The sequence below is a fragment of the Crinia signifera genome, chromosome 1 (genome assembly GCF_055691185.1).
Source record: "Crinia signifera chromosome 1, ASM5569118v1, whole genome shotgun sequence".
Classification (NCBI taxonomy): domain Eukaryota; kingdom Metazoa; phylum Chordata; class Amphibia; order Anura; family Myobatrachidae; genus Crinia; species Crinia signifera.
In genome coordinates this window covers 411,858,482-411,886,209 of record NC_139217.1, presented here as the reverse complement: position 1 = coordinate 411,886,209, position 27,728 = coordinate 411,858,482, and the positions used below count along the sequence as shown (strand labels likewise).

Genomic DNA, 27,728 nt, shown 5'->3' with positions numbered 1-27,728 from the left:
GAGCTGATGGGAAAGAGGCTAGAAACGTTACCGCCTTCCTGAGCACCTCATTGCTGTAGGGGGGGGGGGATATATATAGCAAGTATGTTCATAAGGGTATGGTTAATGTGCGCCCTCAAGAAGATATATCTACCGTATTGATCTATTTGATGGTGAGTGAGGTGGAAATTAATGGTTTTCTTGACCAAAATAGATACGCCCCTGGCATTGTGTGAAAAGGTAGAGTGGAATATGTGGCCCACCCAAGGTTTTTTAAGGGACATGGTTCTGGTTCCTACCAAATGAGTTTCCGATAGGCACACTATGTCTGCCCCGTGTCTTTTGACCTCTGAGAGAACCAGGGAACGCTTAATGCGGTCGTTGAGTCCCCGGACATTCCAGCCGAGTATGCGGAGCCCCGCTACAGGTTGAGACTGAGACATTTATAGCATAGATTGGATGGGGCAAAGGGGTAGAGAAAAAAAATACAGACGTTGGCTAGGAGAGGATATAAGTTTTCGAGGAGCAAGAAGATATGAAGGGAGGGATACCCACATAGTCTAAGTCCCTTTACTTTAAGGCTAGCGTTAACGTTTCCTTTGTGGGGGCCATCAACTTCCGCCTTCTATACCTGTACACATGTTCATTTTTACAAACACATCTGGGTAGTATTATATAAGTTACCATTTTACACTTTAAAGAAAATAATGAAGAAAAAAAAAAGAAAAAGAGTACAGAGAGGAAAAACAACCCCAACATCCCAACCCACCCGGTATACCTATTGAACATTAGATATACTTTGGATCCCTAGTAACCTAAACAAATAACCTAACTAACCAATAATTACCAGTAAAAGAGAAGAGAATAAAAAACCTCAGGGGTATAGAGACCAGCGGTCACCTATATGTTAACTATTTCCTAGCATTAAGCTCCATTTGGGAACACATTTCCTGTATAAGGATTAGGTTTAGACAGAAAAAAAAATGTGATGCCCTGGGTCGCTTTCATAAAGTACCATTAAGCATTCAAAAGACAATAGGCTCTACTACAACAATAGTCCCCATTTTAGAGAAGACTGAACTTTTATGCTCACATGTGGAAGGTTGGCCAAAATGTTATGGCCTACGATCAAGCCAGTGTTCAGCCTCCTGTGGAGTGTTAAAGAAGTGAGAATCTCCATCCAGCACTACCCGCAAGCGTGCCGGGAAAAGCATAGAATATTGAATTTGACGGTCTCAGAGTTTTCTCTTGACCTGAAGAAACTGCGCTCTTGTTTTCTGAATGTCTGCGGCGAAATCAGGATATGCTGCCACGACTTGGTTGTCGAACTTCAGGGGACCCTGCACACGGGCAAGGCGGAGAACGGCATCCCTGTCTCTGTAATGCAAGAAGCGGGCAATGAATGTACGCGGGGGTGCACCCGGGGGTGGGGCCCTGGCGGGGAGACGATGGGCCCTTTCAACTGCAAAGTGTTGGCTAAAGTCACCGTCTGGAAACAGGTCCCGGAGCCACCTCTCGAGGAACTTCTCAGGGGCGGAGCCTTCCGCTCTCTCGGGGAGGCCCACAAAGCGGACATTGTTGCGACGCAGCTGACCCTCCATATCCGACAGTTTGGACTTGACAGCTGACATCTGTGTGGTCAAATCAGCAACCGCGGTCTTGAGGGGATTGGTTGTATCTTCCAAGTCAGATATGCGGTGTTCCGCCTCTCCCACCCTTTCTCTCATTTTTTGCATATCATGACGAATGAGGGAAATGTCTGACTGCACCTGGCCTATCTTATCTGTGACTCTCTGTTCAGACGCAGATATGGCCAGCAGGATCTGTTGCGTGGATTGTGCAGGGCTCTCAGAAGGCGGTGGTTCATCTTCTGCCTGTGGCGGTGGAGGAGGGTTAGGGGCCTGGGAGGGCTGTGTTGAGGATGTGGCTTGGGAAGGGCGGGCATATTTTTCTAGCTTAGCCGCAGCTGCTGCAGCAGTAGATTTCCCCATTGCTGTTAGGATATCAATGAGGTTGGATGTAATTTCTCAGAAAGACCAGCAGAGGGAGCAAGCTGTACAATCAATTGGCTCCAAAATGGCTCCTCTTTAAAAAAAAGGGAGAGGGATACAGCAGTGAAGGGAAAAAACGAAGCCCAAGGATAACAGGCCCAGTCTAAGATGTAAGAGGCTTGGGTCCTGGGGGTTATACAGAATTCCCAATTAGTATAAAAAAAGAATACCAAAAAAAAAAAAAACGTCCAGGGCAAAGGTTTATACAGGGTGTAGGTGCTGAGGGTTAGGGTAGGGCGTCTGGCATGCCCCAGTCAGAGGTAGGAATCAGGGGTGGAGGGGAGGGAGAGGACGCCGTCTCTGTGCCTTGCTCCGCTTCCCCCTATGACACCGCTCACCCGTCTGGTGCTTTCAGTTCAGGCTCACCTGACGTCTCATAGATCCCGTTAGGGAGCCGCCGCCTCCCGCAGGGTGGTAGGGTGGAGGGCTGCTAGCTCCCACGTCCAGCCAGCCGCTCCAGGCAGTGTGAGCCGAGCGGGGGAACGGAGCTGCGGGCGTGTGTCACAGCCGCGCGCCGGGACCTTCACGGAGCTGTCAGGCGGGGGGAGAAGGGAAGATTCACCTCGTCGCTGCTGTTTGTGGACGGCGTGAGGAGGAGAGGGTCCCGTCGCAGGCAGCCAGCGCGTCAGGCCTCAAGATGGCGGGTCCTGACTCAAGGTGGACGTCCGGGGCTGTGCTGGGACCAGGAGCTGCCGGTTTCTCAGAGCTTTCAGGTACAGGCAATGTCTCCACACAGCAGCGCTGCCTTATGCTTATTTGGAGGCGACCCAGGTGTATATAGGGTGCAGGAAAGTAGGATTAGTGGCAGGATTAGTGGGGAGCTCTCGGAGTCAGCTTCTGCTCACATGCCTGGCCAAGCCACGCCCCTATATATATATATATATATATATTTACCAAGTATATGAATTTACCATTCACCAAGTTTATACTGCCTTTACTCTGTGTTTTGACAGTGTAATATTCTCCCGTGCAGTTTGCGGCCATTAATGACAAGTGGGAGGGGGGGCCCCCCTGTCTAAAGACCCCCAAAGGCTTAATCCGGCCCTGGATAGATGAACTGGCCTCTGACTAAGGGCCTGATTCAACATAGCCCGCCGGCTGCCCCCCACCCCCCCTCTGGCCCCTGAATTCCCGCATTTGCATGTGTACCCAAGCAAATCCCCTCGCATGCGGCTGAATGGAGGAGGAATAATTCAATGGTTGCTGACTATAATGATTTCTGCAGCCTTCACTCTGAAAAGTAAATCCATACATTCAGATGGCCGTAGATCACAGAAAAGGGGACGGGCACTGATGTCATGTGACATCAGCTGCCCACCCCACACAGGCATCGCAACACCTGGGTCCTCAGGCGAATGCCCAGCATTTATATGTGGATCCCCATAAAACGTTGAGCATTCCCCTGCTACCGCCCCTTACATGCCCCATTCCCTCCCAGAATGAACAGCTCAGCGGGTGTGAAACTCAACAAAGCCATTCGCTCCCGGGGTTTGCGCATGCGCATATGCAGTCATGCGCAAACCCGATAACATCAGGGAAGGGGCAGAATTCATACCCGTAAGAAAGGGTATGAATCGGCCCCTAAATTGGCTCTGGAGAAGTTAAGCAGTGTACATACTTAGTGATCTTCTGATCTCTCCATGTGTATAGCCCGGGCAACGGCGATGCGCAGTCACGTTCATCACCATCGCCTGCAGGGAAAGACAGTGCTTGCACGGGGCTGCACCGATCGCTGAGGTGTGCATCACAGGTGTACCACGATGTGTGCTGAGTGATCCTGCTTAAGCCCGTCGCTCAGCAAAGAGACTGGTTCACCCCATGTGTACAGGGCTTCATTTCTATGTAAGTTGTTTGTTTATCTATGTGGATATGTGGTGTAGTGGCAACTGGAGTTACATTTCTGGTACATGGGTGTATACCTGGCAAATATAGTTGATTCTGATTCTGCTAGCAAAGTCCACTCTACAATGCTGTGAAATATAGGATAGATAGATAGATAGATAGATAGATAGATAGATAGATAGATAGATAGATAGATAGATAGATAGATAGATAGATAGATAGATAGATGGAAAAAGAATATGCTATGCAGTTCATTTTTGTTTAATGTTTTGTTTTTTTCTATATAAATTCCATTTCCTTCCCCTTTGGTTCACCGTGGAGGCAATGAGTTGTTTTGCATTTGAAATAATTTAGCACCTGCTCTGAAAGTTTCCAAACAAGAACATAAATATACCAGTATAAATACACAAATCACAAGACTATTTTTTTCAGCATGAACTTTATTTATTAATGAATTGAATAATGACATACTGTATTCACAGACTTCACGTTCTTGTATCGTTACAAAAATGTAAGTGATATAGATTACCCTGTGCATATATTTTGTGCACCTCCTGTTTTTACGTATGGCTTGTCTTCTCCTTACCTCTACTGATGTAAAAATCATAGGCTTGGGTTTTAAATGGAAGTAATTGCTTGATAACTTCTTGATACCTCTGTAAAGGGCTGTGCAGCTGCTGACGTGTGTTTGTGCTGGCAAAGCAGAGTGGAGCATTGGGAATACGGAATCTGATTACAGGGAAAGAGGAGCCCTCTTCAAAGAACACAGCAGCTACTCCAGCTGATAGAACTTTTACTGAAAGAAAACAAGAACAGCCTAAAGAACACAGCAGTAATATCTCCTATTACCCCTTAGCAGTCTTATTCCAAACTTTCCTCACATTTATCTGATTAGCCACTTCCTCCTCCATGGTCTCTACTATGGAGTCATTTCGTTCTGTTGGTTTAGGTGTGTGATTGTAGAATTTAACCTAAGACCACGTCACTTCAAGCTAAGTACTCATGTATTAGTTATATAGGGGAAGCAAATATCCTTAATAATTGGCATGTTCTTTCACTAAATGGTTCGCAAGTGGCCAAGGTGTGTCAGCTTGTGGTCTCCATGCATTAAAAGTCAATATAATTGTGATTAGTAATGCACACTTTACTAATCAGTCACAATTGTTAGTCCGGTCTGCATGTTTCATAGATTAGAAGAAATGTAAATTAAAAAATATCACTCAAATATACAGCTCCGTTCAAAAATAAGTTACTGCCTATTGCCTTGAGGAGAAGTGAGCCAGAGGAGAAGTGGCCCATGGCAACCAATCAGCGCTGAAGTAACATCTATAATTTGCATAATATAAAATTATATAGAGCAGCTGATTGGTTGCCATGGGCCACTTCTCCTCTGGCTCACTTCTCCTCGTTTATCACTGCTTCATACCCCAATGACAGATCTCTTTCTTTTATGAGCCACCGCATTGCTAGCAAATGGCATGGATGAAATTATGCACCTATTCCCCTCTGTGTCCATAGTGCAGGGTTTTAATGATGAGTGTGGGCAATCACTGCGAGCAAGGGCGTAACTACCATAGGTGCAGGGGGTGCAGCAGCTATGGGGCCCAGGCCCAATTTGCATGTCAAAGTATCGTGTGCTGTATACATTTTTCAGCATTAGGTGATAAAGGGGCCCTTACAAACTTTTGCTATGGGGCCCACATGTATCTAGTTACGCCATTGACTGCGAGAACCCAACCTTGGTGAAAGTGGCTTCCTTCTTATTGTTTTATATATTCTGCTTCTCTGGGACTATACTGATTATAACAAAGGATACTATTATTCTCTTTAGGCTGTAAGTTCCAGGGCCCTCCACCCTCCAACTCTCAATACCTGCATATCTTACACACCAGCTACACTCTACACCTTCTCCTTGGGCTTTCTGCCCCAGACTCTTCTCCATTGTCGTTTGTTTCTTCAGCCAACCTAGACCCATTATATGTTGTTATCCCAATCGGTATAGGTTTCAGCTTAGCTAGCACTCAATCAGGAGTAGGGAACAAATTGTGACTCCGGATTGTCTTCGTTCCCAGTCAGCGAATACCAGGCATATGTCAGTCATTGGAAGTCAACACCCTAGGGGAGGAATTGGCAGAGAAAGAGGGAGGGAGAACAGGTCAATAGGTCAACATAATATGGTTTCCATGTACAAGGTCAACATAGAAAAAAGCAAAGGGTCAGCATGGCAATGGCAATGGTCGACATGAGTTTTTTGGGAAAAAAAAATCTTTTTTTTCCCAGTATTTCCAACTTTACATCCACATGGACTCCGATAGGGAATGGTACCGTGAGCCGAACGCAGCAGTAGTGGATTAAGGCATCTGGCCCGAAGCATGGTGAGCAAAGTTCATGTCATGAAATCTACAAATTATCAGCCAAAAAACATGAAAACTGCATGTCCACCTTTTTATACTATAACCAATTTATTTTATCTGTATTTTAAAATTCTTTCTTTGCTTATTTTATTGATACAATAAAGGAAGATTCTATAGTGGCTTTTAATTTAAATGATACATAATGGTAAATGGTTTTTCATCAAAAAATTTAGAAAATGTGAAATAAAATTGGCCTCTATGCTACTGGTGCATCAACGGAGGGACCCTTCTTTCCAAATCAGCATGTGCTTATGGAATCTTATCTGATGAATATGTCTCTTGCAAAAATGGCCACAGCCTTGGAGGAGACAAATGCAAGAGGTCCTACTGGACAGATAGATAGATGCTAGAGGTCCTAATGAGTAGCGCAGTCCTAATGAGAACTGGAAGTTACAGATCCGGATAGTGATATGTATATATAATAGATCTGTATCTATATAGCTACATATATATATATATAAGCAATCCAGGAACACTGCGTGCACTCTCACGGACTTCAAAAAGCAAGACTCAGACACAGTGGAAATAGTGCTGACGTTTCGGGATTTAATTCCCGTTTTCAAAGCAAAACAATGGTCTTGCACCATTGTTTTGCTTTGAAAACGGGAATTATCCCCTTCCCGACATTTGACGTACATTTACGTCATGGTCGGGAAGTACTTCCCGACACATGGCATAAATGTACGTCATGGATTTAAACTGTCACCGCGTCTATAGACGCGGTGACAGTTTGGAGATGTCTGCTGTCCCTGACAGCAGACATCCCCCCTCGCCGCCCAGGGGGGGCAGGGATGACCCCCCCGGTCGGCGATCGCTGTGATTGGCTGTTCAAATTTGAACAGCCATTCACAGCGTTTCCTGTGTTACCGGCGGCTAAGCCGCTCGGTAACACAGGGATCGGTGGTGATCGGTGCTGTTAAGTACAGCACCGATCACCACCGATGAGCAGCACCCCCCTCCCATCCACCCGGCACTCACCCGGCAGCTCCGGCAGCTCCCCCAGCTCCCCCGGCAGCAGTAGGCAGCCTCAGCGCACGCAGCGCTTCCCCCCTCCCACCCCCCCCCGAAAGCCGCAGCAGCAGCAGCATGTATGAGATGTGTTAAAAAAAAAATGTACTGAAATATATATATATATATATATATAAATATATATATATATGTGTGTGTGTATGTGTATATATATATACACACATATATGTATGTGTATATATGTATATATATATATATATACACATATATATGTATATATATATATATACACATATATATGTGTATATATATGTGTATATATATATATATATATCTACACACACATACACACACACATATATATATATATATATATATATATATATATATATATATAGAAAGATATTCCCGACATATGACGTATATATACGTCATGGTCGGGAGGTACTTCCCGACCGAAGACGTATATATACGTCATGGTTTTAAACTGTCACCGCGTCTATAGACGCGGTGACAGTTTGGAGATGTCTGCTGTCCCTGACAGCAGACATCCCCCCCTCGCGGCGATCGCTGCGATTGGCTGTTCAAATGTGAACAGCCAATTGCAGCGTTTTCTGTGTTACCGGCGGCTAAGCCGCTCGGTAACACAGTGATCGGTGGTGATCGGTGCTGTTAAGTACAGCACCGATCGCCAGCCCCCCCCCCTCCCACCCGGCAGCCCCCCCTCCCACCCACCCGGCTGCCGCAGCGCCAGCACCCCTTCCACCCCCCCACCAGCCGCAGCGCCAGCCCCCCTCCCAAAGCTGGTGACCAAAATGGGGTCACATGTGGGGGGGGTTCCACTGTATTGGTGCTTCGGGGGTCTTGCTAATGCGACATAGCACCCACCATTCATTCCACCACCAAATATCACTCCTTCCCTTCTGAGTCCTGCCATGCACCCAACTGGTATTTTTTGGTCACATGTGAGGCATTGCCATACTCGGGAGAAATTGGGGCACAGATTTTGGGGTGCTTTGTCTCCTTCATTCCTTGTGAAAATTAAAAATTTTGAGCCAGATCTGCATTTTTGTGTAAAAAATTACATTTTTTTACACAAAAATGCAGATCTGGCTCAAAATTTTTCATTTTCACAAGGAATGAAGGAGACAAAGCACCCCAAAATCTGTGCCCCAATTTCTCCCGAGTATGGCAATGCCTCACATGTGACCAAAAAATACCAGTTGGGTGCATGGCAGGACTCAGAAGGGAAGGAGTGATTTTTGGATTTTGCAGCACAGATTCTGGTTGAATGACCCCTGAAGCACCCATACAGTGGAACCCCCCCACAAGTGACCCCATTTTGCAAACTACACCCTTCAGGGAATTCATCAGGGGGTATAGTGTACATTTCAAACCCCCAGGAGTTTCACCAATTTTGATACAACTGAGCTGTGAAAATGAAAAATTAAATTTTTTCATTTTCACAGCCCAGTTGTATCAAAATTGGTGAAACCCCTGGGGGTTTGAAATGTACACTATACCCCTAAATGAATTCCCTGAAGGGTGTAGTTTGCAAAATGGGGTGACTTGTGGGGGAGGTTCCTAACTTTTAGCACTTATGGTGCCTAGAAACCTACATGGTGCCTAAAAAAAAATCTCATAAAAAAGGAGGCTCCAAAATCAAGTAGGTGCTCCTTCTATTATGAAGCCTGTGGTTTGGTCAACGTGCACACTAGGGCCACATATAGGATATTTATGAAAACAAAAGAATTGGGGGAATCAATTTTTAGTCACATTTCTCTAGTAAAATCTACTGTATTCGTTAGAAAAATGTATTAAAATTGAAACTCTGCAAAAAAAAAAGAAATTTTGAAATTTCACCGACACTTTGTTTTAATTCCTGTGAAACACATAAAGGGTTAACAAACTTCCAAAATGCTGTTTTGAATACTGTGAGGGGTGCAGTTTTTGAAATGGCATCATTTATGGGGGTGTCTCACATACAAGTCCCTCAAAGTCACATCAGAACTGAACTGGTCCCTAAAAAAATCAGTGTTTGAAATTTTCTTGAAAATTTGAGAATTTGCTATTCATATTTGAAGCCTCCTAGTGTCCAAAAAAATGAAAAGGAGGTTGAAATAATGATTGCAACATAAAGTAGACATATGGTCTTTGTTAGTTATTAACTATTTTGAGTGGTATGTTTATTTGTCTCACAAGCAGAAAATGTGACATTTTGCAAATTGCAAAATTTTCCATTTTTTCACGACATTTTGGTATTTTTCACAAAAAACCACAGACTGTATCGACCCAAATTTACCACTAATTTGAAGTACAATGTGTCACGAGAAAACAATCTCAAAATCACTGGGATAAGTAAAAGCAAAAAAAAGTTATCCCCACTTAAGTGAAACATGTCAGATTTGAAAAAAAATGGCTCTGTCAGGAACGCAAAAACTGGCTGTGTCAGGAAGGGGTTAAATCCCCAAACATCAGCACTATTTCCACTGTGTCTGAGTCTTGCTTTTTGAAGTCGGTGAGAGTGCACGCAGTGTTCCTGGATTGCTTGTATGATTTATTTCTGTGAGCACCCCGGCTGATGCCCATTGGGAGATTGCGGAGTGCCGGTCCCTGGAGAGTCTGTATATATATATATATATATATATATATATATATACAGGGCTATTTTTGTGCAGGCTCCAGCAGGAACTGAGGCCCTTATTCTAGTTCACTCTTTCTGACAAAGTATTTCTTAGATGGACAAAACCATGTGCACTGCAGGTGTTACTTGTGCAGAGATAATTAGATTTGGGTGGGGTTTTACACCTGCCTCACCTGCAGTGCAAATGGTTTTGTCCATCTAAGAAATATTTAGTCAGAAAGAGTGAACTAGAATAAGGGCCACAGTTCCTGCTGGAGCCTGCACAAAAATAGCCCTGTATATATATATATATATATATATATATATATATATATATATATATATTTGGGGCAGTACGGATGATGTAATGGTTAGTATTACTGCCTCACAGCGCTGAGGTCATGGGTTCAAATTCCACCATGGCCCTAACTGTACGGAGTTTGTATATTCTCTCCGTACTTGTGTGGGTTTCCTCCGGGTACTCCGGTTTCCTCCCACAATCCAAAAATATACTGGTAGGTTATTTGGCTCCTAACAAAATAAACCCTACAGTGTTTGTGTGTGTGCGTGTACATGTGGTAGGGAATATAGATTGTAAGCTCCACTTGGGCAGGGACAGATGTGACTGTTCAAATATTCTCTGTAAAGCGCTGCGGAATATGTGTGCGCTATATAAGAAACTGTTAATAAATAAATATTGCCCCTGGAATATATTTATTGTGCCTGGAAATGAGCATATAACCCCTGGTAATGGGCATGTAACTCCCAGGCAATGGACATGTAACTCCCTGGCAACAAGCATGTATCCCACTGGTAAAAAGCAAAAACCGTTATCAATGAATAAGAAACCCCTGGAAAAGAGCTTGGAAACTCCTGACTACAAGCATGTAACTCCTGTCAAAGTATGAAACCCCTGGCAATGAGGTAATTAAAAATTAGGTAAAATATAATAAACGTATGGAAGGGAGCCAGAAATTCCAATGGGGTGGGGGTGGCAGAATTTCTAGTTATGCTACTGTACAGCATACAAAGATGCATGCCAATGCAGCCATTTAAGTTACTATGAATGACTACACTGTGACATTGTAGTGATGTCACTGGCTCCTGGTGAGTCTATCAAAACTGGATAAGGCCAAATAATGACCGTCTCCTCTGGGTGTAAGTACACTTTAAATGGATAGTAATATGTCAATTAGTTTCATTTAAATATGCAAGCAGGTCATTCACCTTGAAGTTTGAGATGAGCATCAGATCTTTGGAGTCTTCGGTTTAAAATGTCCCAACAGACTTTTCCTTTAAGTAATTAGCTAATTGGCAGACAGCTACATGATTTACTACGGGTTATATTTTCATCACTAAAATACACCAGGGAGGGAACTCTCCTGAGAGGTAATTTAACTGACCCTCTCCCACCATCCTAAAGGGTCTAGAAAAAACTGTAATAACATTTTTGAAGTCAGTCATTCGGAAGAATTACCAACAAATATGTTCCTAAGCATTTTGCCTTAGTTCAAATGGATATATTACAGAACACCTTTCACCTTTGACTTTTCACCTTATGGCTCATACAGTCAGGACTTTTGTGAGGGCTCACAAAGATCCCCTTTTTTTCTTTTGACCACTTCAAACAAATCTTTTATTTTTTTAGTAACACCTTGAAAAAAGTAGTCCAGCTCAATGTTTTCTCACAGTATAAAGTTCAAAATGGTGCACTCTTCTTTTTTGTATTAAAGGTCAACATGAAGATAAAGAAATCTATTTGAAAAAGCATACACACAAATTATATCAAAGAGTATCATAAGTATCCTGAGCAACTGGCCAATGTTTAATTTAGAAGAAGGGATAAAGGGGGTTATTCTAGTTCATTCTTTCTGACAAAATCCTTCTTAGATGGACAAAACCATGTGCACTGTGGGTGGGGCAGATGTAACTTGTTTAGAGAGAATTAGATTTGGGTGGGGTTTTACTTCAAAGTGGGATCTATATTGCAGTGTAAAATAAAGCAGTCAGTATTTTCCCTGCACAGAAACAAAATAACTCACCCAAATCTAATTCTATCTGCACATGTTACATCTGCCCCCCTGCAGTGCACATGGTTTTGTCCATCTAAGAAGGATTTTGTCAGAAAGAATGAACTAGAATAAACCCCAAAGAGAGAGAAGTGGGTGAAGGGCATAGCAAGCCATAAAGAAAAGAGAGGTAATTGATGGTGTTATGTCCGATTGTCAAACTATAAACAGGAGCACTACGCTCATGTAAAAGTATATTTTAAAAAAATTAGTCAAAATAATTTTTTCAAAGAATCTGTCTGGATTGTTGGTGCACAGAATGTGAAGGATGTCCCAAACTCTTTAACTCAAGGTTCGTTTTATTTGACATTTGGTTGCTAGAGTGCTGGTAGCCGCAGAAAGTAGAGTACATGAAGTAGTTTATTATTTTATTCTGATGAAAAGTTGCTGTTGGTACTCCTAAAGGGAGGAGGAAGACCTTGGGAACTATCCACAACCAACGTCTTCATTGAATCTAATCAACTCACATCCTTACCTTCTGTTTATGCTCACTTCTATCCCTGCTGTGTCACCCCAGTCTGTCTGCCCCTCCCCTTTAGAATTTAAGCTCTCACAAGCAGGGCCCTCTCTCCTCATGAGCTTATCTCTTCCACCCTGATAATTGCGTCAGTTTCCTGTCCTCAGCTGCAACTGTCTTTACTTACCATGTACTTGTACTAATTTGCCTTGTACCATAATTCATTATTTGTATTGTTGTTTGCATCTATGTATTGTCAGGTGCTGCGGAACCCTTGTGGCCCAATATAAATAAACAATAATAACACAGATCATTTTCAAGAGTCTCACCAAACTCAGCCTCCCAAACCACTTCACGAGGTTCACAGAAGGATTCAATTGTGAAGCTGTCAGTACTAAATATAAAATACAATTTTACACCCCTATGTGAGGCATAGCAATTCATTTTGTGATGAAAATGGCCGAGTTGAAGAATGTGGGGGGGGGGGGAACTAATTTTAGGGGTATGTATGTATGCATGTCAAATTTGGATTGAATATCTGCAAACAAAGGAAAATCGTCTTCTCAAGTGAAATCATTCATCTTTGGTGCTTTACTTCATTACACATCACTGAGGTCATGAGTTTGATTCCCACCATGGCTCTAACTGTGCAGAGTTTGTATATTATCCCTGTACTTGCGGTGGGTATACTATGGATACTCCAGTTTCATCCCACAATCCAAAAATATACTGGTAGGCTAATTGGCACCCAACAAATTAACCCTAGAATGTCTGCGTGTGCATGTACATGTGGTAGGGAATATAGATTGTAAGCTCCACTGGGGCAGGGACTGATATGACTGTTCAAATATTCTTTGTAAAGAGCGGTGGAATATGTGTGCGCTATACAAGAAACTTAATAAATAAATAATAATACACAGGAAAGTTGTCAGGAAGTTTTCATTGTTATAATCCAAGCAAATCTTTGAATCTGTTTGAAAGTTTAGTTATATATAATTTTTAATGCTACCTATTACTATTAATATTATTTTGAATTTCTATATTGTCACCATCTACTAAAGTAATGTGCAGTGTAAGTGTTATATACGGCAATGTATCATATACCAATGACAAGAGAGGCAGAGGAAGACCCTACCCAGGGAGCTTACATTGTAAAATAAAGAGACAAATAAAAATGTTTGGACTGTTTTTTGTGAAGGTCAAATAATGTATATGTATGATTACCTAATAAATAATTGTAAAAGAAGTATTTTGAGTTTGTAGTTCCCAAGCACTTAAAAATATGTCCTATTTAATTAATGTCATTTAATTTCAAATACACGGACATGTTCTGCTTTTATATTGAGTTACCCAAGCTATCTATTATTACTATAACAGTAGACCATGACTTAGATAATCACGTTAAACTGTATTACAGTAGTTGAGAGCCTTTGGGAATGGGGGAAAAATTGTGTCTGAACTTGTTACCCATGAAACTCCTTTACTCACCATTACATGTAAACACAATGAGATAATCACTGAATACATTACACAAGGTATTATACCTGTACCACCATAATGGCTGACTTGTTTGACATAAGAAATATGTTATTAAATATCCTAAAAACTTGTTAAATACATATCCAGACAGGAAAGGAGATAAATGTCGTTACAAAGACTTCATGTTAACCGTAATTGCATAGGCTGATAGATAATTAGTTAATTAATCAAGCTGTGTTTCTAAATCTGCCGAGGTACTGAATTCTCAGTACATTAGTAATGTTAGGAGAATATTCAGTGTGGAGAATGGGAGGTGTGAGGAGGCAAGCAAAAAGGACATCTAAGGAAAGAGATTCCCTATGGCCCAAGTTTTGTATTCTTAAATTGAAGCCCTCAGTCTGCAGAGTTCACAAACAGGAAGCCTTGCAGAAGCAGACAGGAAGGAAGTGTTCCTTTTAGAAATGCCTTCCCCCTTTGAAAAGACTGACAGCATGGTTGGGGTGTGGGACCCCAACATGCCGGCACAGGCTGAGTACTCCAGGGCAGCACACAAATGAAAATTAGTAGGGGTTAATAAGAAGCACATAAGTCCCTTTTGACACCTGAGTGGCATCACCTCTGATTGAGCAGCTTGCCAACAAATGTGTTGTGAAGTTGAGAGAGGCATAGATGGGTCAGCACCAGATGGGTCATCACCAGATTTCCCTAGGAACACCCAGAACGTTCCCATGGGCTGTACCCCCCGCGGCCACCCCACGCCCCCCTGCTAGGTGTGAGCGGGACGGCGAACATGTAGTTTGCCGTGCCTGCTCACACCCTGCGTCTGCACATGTGCAGAATCATCGTGGACCGAAAAAAATCAGAATAACCCCCTCTATGTATGTACTCTCTGTATAAACACGGCGCAGCCTTCACGGTTTCTGCAGAGGTGATTCCTTCCTCTGCGCATTGGTCTCCAGCATCTGAACTGCTGACCTCACTGACACTATGGGACTGCTGCTGGAGGACCCTGCTGTTGCTGCTGCTGCTGGCTACACATTTGTTTATGCCCTTCTGTGATGAAAAAGGCAACTGAGGAGCAAGGTTAGTGATGGTGGGTGGGGGTCACTGCTTAAATATATATAATTTAGGTGAGGGTAGGGGTACAACTTATATAGTGAGATCAAGGGCACAGCTTAAATATATAAATTAGGGGGTCAGGTTGCACAACTGAAATGCTAGGGGGCATGTAGCATGGCTTCATTTACCTGGTTGCCTGCTGCCCGCCTCTTGAACAACCAGTGGAGTTGGCAAGCCTCCACAGGACACAGAAAGCCCCCATGTACCGCGTGACATAATGACGTGACTGCGCCATTGATTGGGGGGCCACAATTTCTGATGGCAGATATATTGTAGGCTGTAATGAAAATGTTTGTCAGGGCCTCTACCTCAATGTAACACATTTAACTTTGACAAGCATTCCCTGCCCCTATGGCAGCAATACCCTTGACTAGTAGTAATATTTTTAGTAGCAGCATTTAAAGAAGAGGCAAATAACTCCCAGCACTGTGCAAATTAAGCAGTACATAAATAAACATTATGACAATTACATATTGTTAACATTAATACTATGTCGAGATTAATAAATAACATTGAAGATCCACATTTTGATGCCTAAAACACACTATAATGAATGAGCATATTGAGCATATTCACTCAATAAGATTAATAAAACATTTCACATTATTTGGAAAGAGTGGAATATAGTTTATACTCTGCATAAAGACAATAAATACAAATATTAGTTAATTCTGTGCATAAATGACCTGAATACAATAAATTTGATATTTTTTAATTAAAATGATAATTAATACCCCTTTTAGATATACTACCCGGGGTTTTTATGCCGGTTAAATCCTGGGTTTTTCAAAATCCTAGGTCAATTGCAGGTGCGCAGGCCCCGAGATTTTAGTCAACCAAAATCCCAGGTAAACCCTTTCAGACATACTCTAGTCCCGGGACATGTGAAAAATCCCGGGATTTTTGCGTATGTCTGAAAGGGGTATTAGTGTGCAGCTACAATTTCTTTTCCTTATCAATAAAACAAAGTTTGATGTTTAAAGAAGTTAATAGAAGTGTGTGTGCGTCCCCCCCCCCCGCCCCCCGACATGCAATGCTGTTTTTTATGGCATTGCACTGCGGTGGGCGTGGCTAAAATGGCGCTATTCATGTCATTTGACCTGTGGACCCCCCGCCGAAGGGGGCGGTTGCGGGTGCCGGCGGAGGGGCGCGGGAGCCAGACGGTTTGGCGGGAGGGTAGGCAACCCTGATGTCATATATCACATCATATAATACTTTGCTTACCTAATTTACAGAAGTGTTATATTTAAATGAATCAATATACAAAGTTTCTGCCATTGTGGAAGCTAGTCATACTAGAATGATTGTTTATGTGCAAATGTATTGCACTCTAAATTATTCCCCCACATGTATATTAATATTTCCCGTATACTAACTTAACACAGAGAACATTTATATCACAGCACAATTGGAGCTTATTCACTCTGCAGTGTTCCAGATTCATAAATCACTCTCCAAAACGTCTAGTTAGTCAATCAAACAGTTTGTAATCGTAAAGCCTGTCAAGGACTTAATGAATAATAGACCATAGAAAAGCCATTGGATTTCCTAGATTTCTTATTTCATGACCTGACATTTATCCCACTTCAGGACGTATGTCTGCTGGCACTGCCATTGTACCTTTCCGTCTTATTTATTCATCAATGACTTACACAAGGCGTTTATGTACAATCAGAAATAATACACTTTCTAGACTGTTAGTACCTACATATTTTACATCTTTTGAGTTCTCAGTAACAAAATGTTTATCCCTTAAGACTTTTTTTGCAATAAAGAAAATAATAATTTTCTTATAATCAAATAAATGGCATGGAAATCACAGTACGTATAATGGCTACATACCATGAATAATTTTATTCGTAATCCCTCGGATTCATATCTACTGAAGGGGGATTTTTGTGAGTGACATGCCTGTGACATGCAAATATTTATTATTAGCAGTTTACAGAGATTTTTCTGTTGTTTGGGGTCACTAATATCGACCACCTCAGTGCACCTCCCTTACAGCAAGGAAATACAATGGTCACTGCAAGATATCATTAGAAAAACACAATGCTAGCGAAATGGCACATGCCAGTTCAAACTCTGGGACAGATGTTTTAAGCCCAGTAAAGTGATAAAGTGGAAGGGGATAACGCACCAGCCAATCAGCTGTGTTTTAAAAATGGCAGTTAGGAGTTGATTGGCTGGTGCATTATCAACTTCCACTTTATCATGCTTTATCACCACTTTGTCACTTAACCAGGCTTAATACATCTGCCCCTTGTGTACATCAATGTGGTTGAATGTCCAAGGACTGAGATGCCTGCTTAAATCATCTGTGCAAGCAATAAGACTACCTCATGCACATAACCATTGATGACACCATCGAAACCCATATATGTACTCCTACAGTATATCGTACCAGGCGACTGAGACAATGTCTAGTCAGACAGTTAATAGGTCAAAACCAAAAGTTAGACATACATTAGTTAGACATGGCAAAAGTTAGACATGCATTAGTAGGACACAGACAAATGTTAGACATGCATTAGTTACACATTCACAAAAGTTAGACATGCATTAGACACTGACAAATGTCAAACATGCATTAGTTATACATTGACAAAAGTTAGACATGCATTAGACATTGACAAAAGTTAGACATGCATTAGTCAGACATGTCAACGCATTCAATATTCCGACAATCGACTTTTTTAAAAAACCGACTTGTTCATACTTTACCATCCCAATGGACATAGAGGGAGAAAAGAATAGTGTTCTGTGCGCAATGAGACACCGTGCCTGAAGCATGAGGAGCACAGCGAGACATGCGAGGGGACGCAGTACACTTATACAGTGTTCATGTGCACATATTGATTTTCCATGTGTCGACATTTTACTTACACCTCTACTTTTGTCACTGTCACTCTAATGCATATCTAACTTTTGTCAATGTGTAACTAATGCATGTCTAACTTTTGTCAATGTGTAACTAATGCATGTCTAACTTTTGTCAATGTGTAACTAATGCATGTCTAACTTTTGTCAATGTGTAACTAATGCATGTCTAACTTTTGGTGTCAAACTATTGACTGTCTGACTAGCCATTCCCTGTGAGCTATACCACGCCCTAGCTATCAGGCAGTGCTTACCACAGTAGAACAGCTGCCAGAAAGGGATCATGAACATCCTATCCAGCAAAACCATACTTGGCTATTCTGCAACTGCCAGGAGACTCACAACTTTTTATGCAGTTCCCCGCACCGACAGAAGAGTGCCCAGATCTCCCGCTTCCTGCCTGCTTCCTAGTAAAGCGGATGGGCAGAATGAGGAGATTTTACAGGGAATTGCAGTACAGGTGAGGGGACAGGGCTTAATAGCACAGATTTGCTTAATTACGCCCTGACCCTTCATTATGGACCCATGAATCGCTGTGCTTAGGGGGCATAGTCTGACATAGAGGCTCCACCTCCAAAGGTGCTAGCAGCCTCTTATCTCCAATCCGGACTTCTCCTGGATAGGAGACTTTAAAGGTTGGCAAATATGAGCAATACTGCAGCTAATAGATTACCATATCTCACGCCATCAAGATTTGAAGGTGTCACTTATTATTGGGATTAACTTTTGAAAACCTAAACTAACAGCGATAAGAATAATGAAGAGGGACTCCTGTTTCCAAGGGCTCTAGTGCCAAGTAGGGAGTGGTCAATCTGGAGTAAGCGTTGTAAAGCCCCTCTTAACAAATAAAATAGTATTTGCATGCTGTATAGGCCGTACTGTTCACCTGCCTCTGCAGATCATGTAGCTCCACCCACGGCAGCAAGCACCTATGAAAAGAGACTTCACCGATTGCATACACCCTCTGTCCTCATGTTTCCTCCTCCCCATTATTGTGCAGGGGCCATCACTGAACTGGACACTGTCCCCCTTAGTAGCTGATCTGGACCCAGGTAATTAGTGAATTCTCTAAAAAACAACTATACATTATATATACATAAAACTGTATGAGTGTAAACTTAGCATTTAGGCGCCCAATGATGTCTTTAAGTAATCGGTGTCTAGATTCTAAACACATCTGTATCCCCTAAATGTATCAGTATTCCTAAATTTTGTGTTACCATCTATGTAAGGGTCTGCATGCCCCTAGCGGAACCAGTTATCTCTGTATACATTAGATCATTTGCTAGGACTATTGTTTCTTGTCAGCATAACCTTATTATTTATGCATCATTCTGTAAAGTAATATACTGCATACATACATACATACATATAACAGAATAAAAGAAGAATGTTCAGTAGAACATGACATTTTTTTATTTTTTGCAGCTTTCGTAGAATTTGTGTTTGTGCTTATACAAGAATGGGCAGATTTGTCTTAGACTATTACTGTCTATTACTTCTGGAAGTCTGGGAGAAAAGTGGGAAGCTCAGAATCCTGGCAATATGCCTAAAGAGGAATCAATGAAACAAATTAATCCTTTGCAGGCTGCAATGACACAGTAATCCATCATTCCGAGCTGCTTTTATACACCAAATCAGAAAGCGGGGGAAAGAGCCCTGGGGGACATCACAGACAACAAGCTACACTAACACTGGGAAAATACTTGAGAATCAGTTTATTTAAAGAGGATAGATTTCAGTTGATTGCTTATCTTGTAAAATAAAGATTTTACTTCCATCACAAACTGACCCTTGGGGGAATAAGTTTCAGATCTTTTGGGATTCTGTAAAATTTTACATTTGTATATTTGTATCATGTCACAAAAGATTAGGTTATTGTGAAATGTATATAGCAATACTTGTCTATGTATTAAACATGATGCATATAAGCACACTGCTATAGTTTTTCTAATGGACAAAGAGACCGATTCGGACCCATTTGTACAAGTCGGAATTTGCATGTGCATGTGTGTATATGCGCATGTGCAGGCCCTCTGTGCGAATGCCTTCAGTAAGTACCATACTCGCCGCAGCAGGTGGTGGCAGCGGAACACCCATCATTTTATGGGCGTGGTGGTAGGGGAACTCCCTGCATTTTATGGGCGTGGTGGCAGGGGAACTCCCTGCATTTTATGGGCGTGGTGGTAGGGGAACTCCCTGCATTTTAAGGGCGTCCCAATGAAAACACTGGGCGTTCCCCTGGGAATGAAGATGGGCCGATGCTTGCTCAGGGCGAGCAGTTGATGTCACTTTTCATCCATCTCTGTCATTACACATCCCCTTGTATGCTAGCGAGGGGATGCTGGCGGCAGGGTGGACCAGGCACTCGGCTGGGCGGCGCTGAACTGTTCGCTAGGCTGTGAGTATAGGCAGCCTAGCGAACAGGTCTGAATTAGGCCCAAAGTTTATGCAAGTTCTCAGAATGTATTGAATCAAGAAGAATTGAATATCCTGTAGGCCGAGAATCATGTTAGTATGTGTTTCGCCACCAGGATGGACCACCACAACTCAATGCCCCTTAGCGAGAGTAGCCCCTGCCATTGACAGTGATGTGCAGTGGTGGCACTCACCGCAGTCGCCACCCCACCCCCCCCCCAGTCCTCTGCCGGCTACCGCTGATACCCTCCCTGCAGAGGTGACCTGCAGGGAGAGCTGTGGAAGTGGAGCCTCTAGCTTTATTGACAGGGGCTTCTGTGATTGCTGTCCAATCACAGCAGCCCCTGTCAATGATGCACTCATAGCAGTGCCGCAATTACCATGAATTTTAATGGGCTTTCTTAGCCCATGACTTTGCACCACCCCCAGCGCTTAAGCAACCGTGTCCGCTTGCACCAAGCGACTGCAAATGCACATAAAACATCGCTCCCCTGTGCAAAAGCGCAGGGGAGCGATGCAATCAGTATAACTCCCTTGATGCATTGAAAGTATATCAGACACTGTAAGCATTCAGATGTATTTAACAAACAGGTTGGGTGGCATACTGTATACCTTAAGAATATATGAGGGGTTGTTTATTTGCTTATTTTATATGACATGTTACATCTGTGCTAGAATCAAACTCCTAGACTAGTGCTAGTAGGTTAGTATATCCTGGATATATGGGCATTGTGCACATGCACTGCGGGAAGAAATCAGTGATTGCACATTCACCAGATCAGGCATACACACAAGGACAGCGATGCAACTGTGGATGGACTGATTGAATCTCTTGTTCTATGAAATGAGTAACTCGGTAGTATCTGGGCAACAACAATGCGGACAAATGGAACTGATCCGGGTGTGGTATGTGACTCCGACAGTCGGGATCCCGACAGTCATTATCCCGACGTCTGGATCCCGACTGGCCAGAGTCAGACAGCATGGCGAGTGCAAAAAAGCCCCTTGCGGGCTCGCTGCGCTCGCCACGCTATTCTCCCTCTATGGGGGTCATGGACCCCCACGAGGGAAAATAGCGGGTGGCCGTCGGGCACCCAGCTGTGGGCGTTTTGACAGTCGGGATCCCGACGTCGGGTAAATGACTGTCGGGATCCCGACTGTCGGGAAGATTTGCACCCTGCATGGAGTGGGTGCATGTCTATATATTAATGATGGCAAATGCAGCTGCGGATGTGGCCTTGTACATGCAGATACTGTACATACATGGGCAGATTGTCATATAGTAAGCAGGCTTTCACGGTCATATGGATGCAAGCGACTCAGAATCAGCCACTTAAGTAGGAGCAGTCTGATCCTCCCACGTTCCTACAACACAGAAGCATCATATCACTGAACAGCACACTGACCGTTGGGTGGCACTTAGATAGATAGATAGATAGATTCAACAGAGGCAAAAATCTTGAAAATTAAGAGAACATTTAAAAGAGAACTTATGACAAAATATGCCGAAGTGGGTAAGGGTATTTTAGGGGAATGGTTGTAACAAGTTATTAGATTGGTAAGCTGCTGGGACCAGGCCTCTTTGTCTGTTGGACCCACCCTCACTACTATTATAATGTTTTACTCCTGGTTGATTGTTTTGAGTAGTCTAACAGGTGCAAGATGTGAGTTGCTTCACACTTAAGGGGGCAGCAACACTTCCCTTATGGAAGAGTAGTCAAGTTTAGTAGTCGGGGATGTATACTGATAATTCTGGTTGTTTTACAGCACAGGGCGATTTATCTTTCTAGGGGTATCCTATGTTATAGCCATCTTTTCTTCACCACAATACATATTTACTTTTTATATATATATAAATATATATATATATATATATATATATATATATGCCACCTTAATTAAAATAAGTTTGAATCACTGTCAGAGTAGTTATTTGCAGCATAAGCTATTATTAGTTATTCTGTACATAATGTGTGGAAGCGGATTGGGAGTTTTAGGTTCTTCCCAAACCTGACATATGAAATTCCACTTACTAAATGTACTGTATGTATATAAGACAGTACATATATAAGCTTGTATGAATGAGTGCTTGATTATTGCCTGAGATGGATTCTGTTCCCTATATGGTGAATGGAGCTCAAACTGATCTAAAGCTAAAGATCATTAATTCACAGAGTAAACAGATTGTCAACCAATGATTACTTTAGAGGAAAAGGATATTGCATACATCATTTTTACCTATTCTCCAGAATGCATTTCCTCTCCAGCTGAAATACACAGATGATCTGTTTACGACCTGTTTACCATAGGGATCAATTTTCCAAGTCCAATATCAGTTTACACTCCATTCATACCGAGAACGCTTCGTATATGAGACGTGAGCTCAGTCAGTTCAACGCAGAAAACTAGAATTTGAACAATAAAATATATTTCTTTGAAAACAATGTTTTTTTCAACAAGTTAAATATAAAACATCTAAAGAAAAGGACATTCCATTTGATTACTTCATAGCCTGTAAATATAAATACAGGTAGAGTCTCCCTTATCCGGAGATCTCTTATCTGAAAATATTCTATATTGCGTTTCTAGAATATTTCAGATTTTTTGTTTTCCCTCCCCCATGCCCCTTTTTTCATACTTACCAAGCCCCCCTATGTCCACGGTGACCTTCAGGATCTTCTTTAGTGGTCCCAGGTGTGCATTGCGCGGGTGCGCCGGTGACGTCACTGGCGCACCTGCAAACTTGCACAATGCACCCCTGGGACCGCTGAAGAAGATCCTGAAGGCCGCCGTGGATGCCGGGGGACACTGAGTAAGCCGGGGGACACCATGGGACCATCAGGGGACCAGGTAAGTATGTAAAAAAAAAATCCAAATATCGTGGTCCCGAGCATTTCGGATAAGGGATACTCAACCTGTAATTATAATAACGAGCCACTTGTCATATACATTTGAGTTGAGTACATCTGGACTACTTTGTACAGCGTTACGAAACAATTATGGCGCCTTATAAATAAAATTATAATAATAATAATAATAATAATTTGAGTTACCTTCAATAATAATAATGGAATACAGTTGCTCCTAACATATTTCAGTCATCGTCCAACCACTCATGTCTTTACTATAAAAGATCTTGGCAGGCAGCCACAGTCACTATCTAGCAACAGAGCTTTTGCAGTCTCCCGAGTCCTCATGGCTGCAGGGAAGATGGTGATACAACAGACAAAAAAGTAGCAGTGTTTGGAAGTCATCTTATCAATTGTGAAATATTAATGAAAAAATCTGAGGCGGCATCTTCTTAATTACCCACTGGTGCTTTTTAAATGCATTTGAAAAAAAATTCTAAAAACATGTAACATGTATGTACACTGTTCAGAAAAGAAAAAAACATTGTTTCTAAAATGACCTTACCCATTGTCGTTTTCTGGCATTGTGTTACAGCTATTTTTTTCAAAACACAAAACAATACAATTTAGTTTCATTTACAGTCTATAGCAGAGTTTCCCAAACTCTGCCATTACAGTCCAAGTTTTAAGGCTATGCATGCTTGAGCACAGGCAGGGCAGCCAGCAGGGGGGGACTGCGTGGACTCCAGTCCTGGGCCCAGACAGAAAGGGGGCCCAGGACTGGAGTTTCTAAAGTAATTTCCCTTAAAGCAATGTAGAGGTTGAGTAGTGCGGCCAGTGCTGTGGACAGAGGTCACATAGGCATCCCAGGTGTTCGAGAAAGGGAAGGGGGGTCCCTGTCTATTTTGTCAGTTACCAGCCCCACAAATTCTGATGGCAGTTCTGAGCACGGGTAACTAAATTAGTACTTTAGTCCATTTGATTTGGGTATGGATCATTTGGTAGACAGCAACTAGGTCGACAAGCATTAGGTCAACACCGCTAGGTCGACATGCATGATGGCCGACATGACTGATGGTCGACATGCAGGAAGTTCAACATGGGTTATGTCGACAAGGTCATTAGGTCGACATGCATTCGGTCAACATGGGGAAGGTTGACAGTCAAAAGGTCGACATGGTCACTGAAGAGTAGCACCGCGGCCCCACACACTCACTGCGCTCGCCATGCTTCGGGCACACTATTTTATTCTCCCACCACGCACCAGTGGATTATAGGGCATAAAATACCGCCTGTCGGCTCAAAAAAAAAGCCCATGTTGACCTTTTGACTGTCGACCTAATGACCCTGTCGACCTAACCCATGTCGACCTTCATGCATGTTAACCAAGTGGTGTTGACCTAATGCTTGTCGACCTAATACTTGTAGGCCTAGTGACCGTATCCCATTTGATTTAATCATCTGGACATAAGCATAGATATCCTTAAAACCTGGCCTGCAATGGCAGAGTTTGGTAAACTACAGTTATCTCTAAAATATTAATAAAAAAAAAGCCTATCCAGTAAATTTTCTGTTTTTACAATCAGTATTAATAGCATTAAATACACCAGAGGCAGTGGGTATGAGACATAAAGGACAGTACTGTTATATACTGTATATATTTTTGTTTTTGTTATTATTACATTATATTATATAGGAGTGCATAAATATTTTATGTAGGAATAGATTTATGTATAGGGGTGTAGAATATTTTTTTGTTTGAAAATCTTCTTAAGCTCTGCCCCAACAAGCAGTAACTTTATGCCCGTAGACGTTAGAGAGTTAACTGTGATGTCATTCTCTGCTCAAGTCTTCTTGGCATGCTGTTTAAATAAAATGTATCAATTCTATTGGTTCCTGCTGCTAAGTGTGCTTGACTGCACTCTCCTGCTGAGTGACAGAGCACATGTTTAGGCATTAGATCAGCCAGTGATCAGCACTGCTGATAGGGAAGTGATAAGGCTGTTAGTTGATTACTGTTGTACTGAAGATCATTATGGTTATCTGGAAGCTACAACACTTTTCACTTTCTCTTGTACAGCTGCTCCAAGTACTCTCTTGACTTGACACCGAGAAACTGAAACAGGGGATTCTGTAATAGCTGAGATTATGCTCTCACAGCCACTACACATTTATAAAATGGTAACAGCAGACGTTTACAAATGCCATACTGTGCTTAAATGGCACAATATCTATTTATATATATATATATATATATATATATATATATATATATGTATATATATATTCCCAATATAAATTCCCAATTTATTTTAGTCTAAGCAACGTTTCGATGCCACAACAGCATCGACATCAGGCTAAAGATGACGATGCTGTTGTGGCATCGAAACGTTGCTTAGACTAAAATAAATTTGATGTTCTTACCTGCCTGAGCATGATATCCTTTGGAGCACCTCACCCACACTGGGAATATACATTGATCTTCAGTGTGGGCACCCATAACGTTGAAAGACTAGGAGGCTGTGCCGGGCATCACTACACATATACACACACACACAGTGGGGCAAAAAAGTATTTGGACAGCCACCGATTTGTGCAAGTTGACCCACTTAAAAAGATGAGAGGTCTGTGATTTCCATCATAGGTACACTTCAATTGTGAGAGACAGAATGTGGAAGAAACAGGAAATCATATGGTGTGATTTTTTAAACAATTTATTTGTATATTCTTGCGGAAAATATTTGGACAATCAAAAAGTTAAACTCAATACTTAGTAATATAACCTCGGTTGGCAAATACAGAGGTCAAATGTTTCCTATAGTTCTTTACCAGGTTTGCACACAGTGTAGCAGGTATTTCAGCCCACTCTTCTATGCAGATCTTCTCTAGATCTGTCATGTTTTGTAGCTGTCGACGGGCAACATTGACTTCACAGATTTTCGATTGGGTTGAGGTCAGTTGACTGGCTAAGCCATTCCAGGACCTTGAAATGCTTCTTATGGAGCCACACCCTAGTTTCCTGGGTGGTGTGTTTGTGGTCATTGTCATGCTGGAAGACCCAGCCACATTCCATCTTCAATGCTCTTACTGAGGGAAGGAGGTTTTTGGCAAAAATCTCACGATATATGGCCCCATTCATCCTCTCCTTAATAGGGATGAGTCATCCTGTCCCCTTTGCAGAAAAGCAGCCCCAAAGCATGATGTTTCCACCCCCATGCATCACAGTGGGCATGGTGTCTTCTCCCTCCAAACACAGTGGAGTTTATACCAAAAAGTTCTATTTTGCTCTCATCTGACCACATGCCATTCTCCCAATCCTCCTCTGGATCATCCAGATGATCATTGGCAAACTTTAGACTGGCCTGGACATGTGCTAGCTTAAGCAGGGGGATCTTTTGGGGGCTGCAGGATTTGAATCCATGAAAATGTAATGTGTTACTAATGGTAACCTTTGTGACTGTGGTTCAGCTCTCTTGAGGTCATGGACCCCCCCCCCCCCCCGTGTAGTTCTGGGCTGATTCCTCACCGTTCTCAAGATCATTTATACTTCACGAGGTGAGATCTTTCATGGAGCTGCAGATCGAGGGAGATTGTCAGTGATCTTGCATTTCTTCCATTTTTTAATAATTGAACCAACAGTTCATCTCTTCTCACCAAGCTGCTTGCATATTGTTGAGTAGCTCACCCCAGCCTTGTGCAGCTCTACAGTTTTGTCCCTGGTGTTCTTAGACAGCTCTATGGCTTTGGCCATGGTGGAGAGGTTGCAGTCTGACTGTGGGTGTGGACAGGTGTCTTTTATACAGATAACCAGTTCAAACAGGTGCCATTAATACAGGTAATGAGTGGAGGATAAAGGAGCTTCTTAAATAAGAAGTAACAGGTATGTGAGAGCAAGAAATATTGCTGGTTGGTGTCCAAATATTTATTTTCCGCAACAATATACAAATTGTCTCTCGCAGTTGAAGTGTACCTATGATGGACATTACAGACCTCTCTTATCTTTTAAAGTGGGTCAACTTGCACAATCAGTGGCTGTCCAAATACTTTTTTGCCCCATTATATATATATATATATATAATCCAATGGGTTTAACTGGCACTCCCAATACAAGCAGTCACTGAACAACAAGTGCGGTGCCCTCCACAAGTACAATGAAGTAATACACAGGGGAAGTTCGGCGGCACTCACTCCAACAGAGAAACTGACTCCAAAGAATCAATTATATGAGTGCCGCCGAACTTCCCTTGTGTATATATATATATATATATATATATATATATATATATATACAAAAGAGGGATACTGTTGCAAAACAAGCTGCTTTGTTAGCTATATTAACTGGTGTAACTAGGGGGATGATTCTGATTAGCATGTGACGCAGGCCACTCACACATGCCGCTGTCCCCCTGCGCAGGGTGAATTCGCCTTTGTGTTTTGTATAAATATCCATTTACAGCCTATGGGGCGACACCCACATCATTCAATGGTCGGCGAACATCGAAGGATGTGGCGCGCACATGCAAATCTAAGACACTCTCAGGTGTCTTAGGTTTGCGTGTGTCCTGGAGGGAAACATGGC

General features: G+C 42.4%; 1 long non-coding RNA gene across 9 annotated transcripts in view; it reads right to left on the bottom strand.

The window, feature by feature from the left end:
- Positions 1-4,177: 4,177 nt before the first annotated feature.
- Positions 4,178-27,728, bottom strand: part of LOC146017235 (uncharacterized) — a 73,144-nt gene continuing 49,593 nt past the window's right edge. For 4 of the 9 annotated variants that reach the window (XR_014450158.1, XR_014450146.1, XR_014450110.1 and 1 more), the window contains exons 4-7: positions 23,354-23,499; positions 22,539-22,705; positions 15,131-21,665; positions 4,179-5,987 (exon numbers count right to left, since the gene is read on the bottom strand). This is a non-coding gene — a long non-coding RNA (uncharacterized LOC146017235). Of the gene's footprint in view, positions 5,988-15,130; positions 21,666-22,527; positions 22,706-23,353; positions 23,500-23,714; positions 23,745-27,728 lie in introns of all 9 variants that reach the window. The other 5 variants (XR_014450134.1, XR_014450116.1, XR_014450140.1 and 2 more) reach the window with 5 other exon arrangements.